Consider the following 5221-nt stretch of genomic DNA (forward strand, 5'->3'; position numbering starts at 1 on the left):
GATCATACCCCTAGTTCCTACCACTGTGCCATAAAATAAGCACAAAAAATCATCTTTGAATGAATACATAAGGCATTTTTATTATTAATTGCTCATTGTATCAGTATAATTATCACATGGGGAAAAATGTTCTACAGAGTTCCGGAGCAATGTTGATGGACAAGGTTTCCTGGTCCATATCTTTGTTCCTAACAGGTGAGCCCTCTTTTACCTCCTCAATCATGGGGCCCCCTTTCCCTCCTCACCCATGGGTCCTTTCCTGGCTGAAGCTACCCCCTCATCCACAACTGTACTCGTCATGCCTTGGAAAACATAAAGAAGGAAAAAAATAAGAAAATAAAAACAGATACATTGCATCCATCAAGATTTTGTTACATTGTGTCTCTCAGAATGTCACAGATATTTAAGTGTTTTTCTCAGCAAGGTATTTTGGGACATAGATCTTGTCAAAGCATTAAAGTTACAAATTAGATGATAAAGAATGTATTTATAAAGTAACTTTCGATACAAGAGCTTGTTATTCAAAAAGTGAAACAGATTGAGGCAATAAAGAGAATTTCTAATAGAAGAATGGTGCTAGGTGAATACACAGTGGGTAAGGGAAAATGGTTCTGCATAACAGACTCTTCCCAGTGCCCAAGAGCCTAAGGCTCACCTTAAGTATAAGCTCCACAGACAGAAGATTTAATGCATGCCAATGAACTGACACTGACCGAATTCCCATCATGGTCCTCCAAGATTGTCAACTCTATTTCTAAGTAGGAGCAGGCTCCCAACACTCCCCACCCTCCCTGCACTCCCCTGTGCTTGCCTCCAACACACTGCACTGTAAATGTCCAAGTGCATGTATGGCTTTCCCCATTGGACTGTAAGCTCCTTGAAGACAAGAACTCCTTCTATGTCCCCAGCATCCAGCAATGTTTGAAACATATGAAGTGTCCAATACACACTTGTAGAGTGAATACACCTCTCTCCTTCCCTGGGTGCCTCGCTGGGAAGTTCACACACAAATGGGCTGGACACAGAAAGAATTTGCCTGCCAGACACCTAAGATTCATGAGGGCAGATTTTGGGCTGTTTTGTTCAGTGCTGTGTCCTAGAACAGAGCAGAGCACTGTTAATAAATATATGTTGAATGAATGAATGAATCTGCCCCGTTTGAAATGGTACCTTTCCATCCTTGCCAATTCATCTAATTTTCCTAGCAGTCACGCACTCTGACCTCAGATTCATCCTCAGCGTTCCCTTGTTTTGTTCTGAGTCCCTGTAATAGTGACCTCTTGCCTAAAGCCACACATCTCCTGGAATTCACAGGCCTGCTGTTTCCTATTCCTCATCCTTCCAAGCTGGTCTTCTCCCTCCTCCTCTTCCCTCCTCCTTCTTTTCTCCTCCATTCTTCTTTCACTTATTTGAGACATGAAAAAAGTATAAACTATATCTTAATGGTCATTTCTCCACCCACCACTCAGCTTACCAATGAAGATACTACAGTTACAATTGAACCTCTTGTATATGCCTCTCCACCCACGCTTTTCCCTTCCTAAAACCACTACACTTTCCTTATTTTTTACTATTATATGTATGTGTAGTATTTTTAAAACAATTTTTAGCTTTTTATCAATTATATGATATTCTAGTATACTACTGCTACTTGTTTGTTTTCTTTCTTTGTTCAAGTCTGTGTTTTTGAGATTTATCTATGTGGAAACATGGAACTTTAGTTCATTCGTTGTCACTGCTGTATAACATAATCTTCTACTATATAAACATATAACAGCTGATTAATTCATTTTGCTACTAATTGAAGGTTGTTTTAAACTTTTGCTATTTAAACTATTGCTCTGAACATTTTTGTTACCCTTTAGGTGGGAGCGAAGGGGGTTCCAGTTGGCCGGTGGGGAGAAAGTCCAATTCCGCTTTTTCATGAGGACTCCAACAGAGCTAGTACCCTCCAGCCACCTCAGGCCCAGGATCTCAATGGCTCAGGAGAGGTAGCTGTGTTGGGCTGTCAGTGGAAAAAAAAAAAAAAACAGAAATGCATTCAAACTGTTATCTTTCCAGAATCTCTGAGGAATTTCTGTCCAAAACCTTAACTTAGTAATGGCACCAAACTGCCCTGTTAGGAGATTCTCTAGCAGCATGGCAGTCCAAGCGTAGGACTGGAGAAAGCAAACATTTGGAAATATTTGGATTCATTCGGTGCTGGGTTTGGTGGGGAGTGGGGGGAGTGGTGACACTTTATTTTTAAATTGTGCCTTATGTAGTCTGAAATCATCTCCTACTAACATCATCTAATTTTAACTCTAGTCTTGCTGTCTTGCCTCGGCAATTGGTATTTCATTCTGCTTGCCCTTACTCTTTTGCCTTTTCTCCACCAAATCATTGCTTTCCATAGAATTATTGATCTTATCCATTCTGAAGAGGACATTGAGAGACATCACATGTATAAATGTGAGAAAATAATTTTTTAACAATGTTGGTAACCAAAAGATATAATAATATAGACGAAAATCCTCATAATGCCCTAGAACATACAGTACTAGCATTCTCTGTAAAGCTAAATAGAAAAAACATTGACTGTAATCTACTTTCCTACCAAGAATGTTACCTTTCGCTCTGAGGTAGCATTTTTTTTTCACTTTTTATGCATAGACATCTTGATATCATGTAATATAAAAGGCCATGATAGTCCTCTCAGTATATGAAATCTTCGTGTCTTGAGGCTCAAATTGTAGAATATGCTTTGCCTTTTGGGTTCTAACATTTAATATTCTTATATCCTGCAGGAGGTGTCAGAATTCTATACAGTAATTTGAGCACCACCTAGCGGGCATTCCATTGACATTCCTGACTTGAAGGAAGCATAATAAGTACTGTAGTTTCCTAAGACCAAAGATGAATGTGACCCAGCAAACAGTACCCTTCCCTCCCACTGGAGACTGAAGTGACAACTTACATAACTCATAGAAACTTACATCTACTCCAGCACTTTAAAAAGATGAGTAGGGATCTTCTAAATCCATTTCTCTTAAACTGTAAAGCCAGAAACAACAGCCATTATTCTTTTAAAGCCCAAACTATGCTGAGTAGACAAAAAGAATTATGTTTCTGCTCCTACATGCTCAACCACCTCTCTTTTACAACAGCCCTACAATAGTGACTTCATTTTATGTGAGTCTCAGATCTTTTCTGCAACACAGTTAAATGTAATCCGTCCTGCATTTTCCATATCTGGACTTCATTTTTGTTTCCATTTCTAACCTTTACAACCTTTTCTTTCTTAATTATTTTTAATCACCTCTGGTTCCCTAGGCTACTATTGATTCAAACAGCATATTCCAGTCTCATTAAAGAGAGATGTAATTAACAACTGCAGTTAGCTCAGTTGGATAGACTGTGGTGCCAATAACACCAAGGTCCAGGGTTCAATCCAGTCAGCCGCAATAAATAAATAACAACTGCTTTCAACAATTAACTAGACCATTTTTATTAGTATCAAGCCAAAAGTAATTCATAAGCATTTAGTATCCATTAAAATGAATAAGAACTTAGTGTGGACATTTGAATTCATAAATTAAATGAGGGAAATATTGAGAGCTTAGCACCTGACAGTTATTTCAGAGCATTATAGAATCATCAACAGCAGAAAGCTTGGAACTCATCTGGTTCTCTACCATGATATAGGAATTCCTCATATAATTCCCAAGTAATCAACCAGTCTCTGCCTGAACACTTCCTAAGCAAGAAAACAAGTTTTATCTGAAATAAAAAAGAATGAACTTCAACATCAAACTTAAGTTTTAATCTTCAAACTTGCCATGACTAGCTTGTAACCTTGGATAAATAACTAAACCTCTGAAACTTTCATTTTCTCATCTGTAAAATAGTATGGTTGGGAGTTGAGGGAGAAGTAAGAATCCCAATTCACATGATTGCTATGAGAATGAAATGAGATAATTGTCTACGACCACACCACCCTGAACTCACCCGATCTTGTCTAACTGAGATAATTTACTGCGCTTCACAAGTCAGTCCATTTTACTTGAGACAGTTCTGACAGAAACTTTTTTTCACCTCCCTGTGTTTTCTACCCATTGCTATTTTTACCTGAATTCTTTCCCAGACAGTTTTCCAAGTGTACAAAGACCGTAAGTCTCCAACTTCTGACCTCACACCCTCTGACCCCACTGCTTAACTAACTTTTCCTTTCTCCAAGTAAGGTCTCTGCAATTCTCTCAACCATTCTTTAGAGCAATGCTCCACAAACTTTTCCCATGTGGTAACACTCATGGAAAGTGATAACATGACAAAATGGATGAGGTTGCTCAAAACCAACAGGTTTTACACAGTCTCTCAGAGGGACACCAGTGAAATTGAGCCCACTTGCCCACTTCAGTAGCCTGCTTATCCCTTAATGTTGTTCCTCTCTCACTGGTCTTACTTTCCCACTCCCTGACCATACTTGCTAGGATCACCTCCCAAATAAATTACTTGCACTCATTCTTTACTCTGTAGGTCTTCTGGGTTTGTTTCCTAGAGACAGAGATGGAATTTGCACCAAAAGTCTAAATACAGAGAAATAGTCTTGCGCATATGGCCAAGTTTTCATTTTGAGATGCTTATCATGAAACTGCCCACATAATACTGCTGTTGTCTGCCATGAAGCCATGGTTCTTGGTTTATTTATATTGACTCACATTGCAGCTATTTGTTATTTAAAGTAAAATGGAAATTCTGATGCATTATATCAAAACCATGCAAATTGCAGATTTTCCTTTAGTTTCTGGGTGTCTCATTTGTTCAAGCTCCTTATAGTAACCCAGAAATTAGTTAGGTTTCTGACTGTTCATTTTTTCATTCTACTTTTCTTATACTTTAAAAATCAAATTATCTGACTTCATCTTACCTCTGTAAGAGCGGGCAAGAAGCTCATTTCCTGTTATTGATGAGCTGACCATATTCTGACTGTACATTAAAGAGCTGGACAACACACTGGCAGGGGAAAGTCAATTGGGAGAAAAAAAATACACTCGGGTTTGGAAAATGAGTCATTGTCTAGGAACCAACTACATTTAACACATAAAATCTGTTCCAAATGAGCAAATTGAAAATGCTTCAAGAGAAACTGCATAATAAATATATCTTGAGTTGTCAGGCAAGGAATTCTTTATAACAAATTCTGTTTAATTCAATGACATCAATTTCTGGAGCATTTCTGGAA

Source organism: Galeopterus variegatus, unplaced genomic scaffold, assembly GCF_000696425.1.
Source record: "Galeopterus variegatus unplaced genomic scaffold, G_variegatus-3.0.2 Scaffold8410, whole genome shotgun sequence".
Classification (NCBI taxonomy): domain Eukaryota; kingdom Metazoa; phylum Chordata; class Mammalia; order Dermoptera; family Cynocephalidae; genus Galeopterus; species Galeopterus variegatus.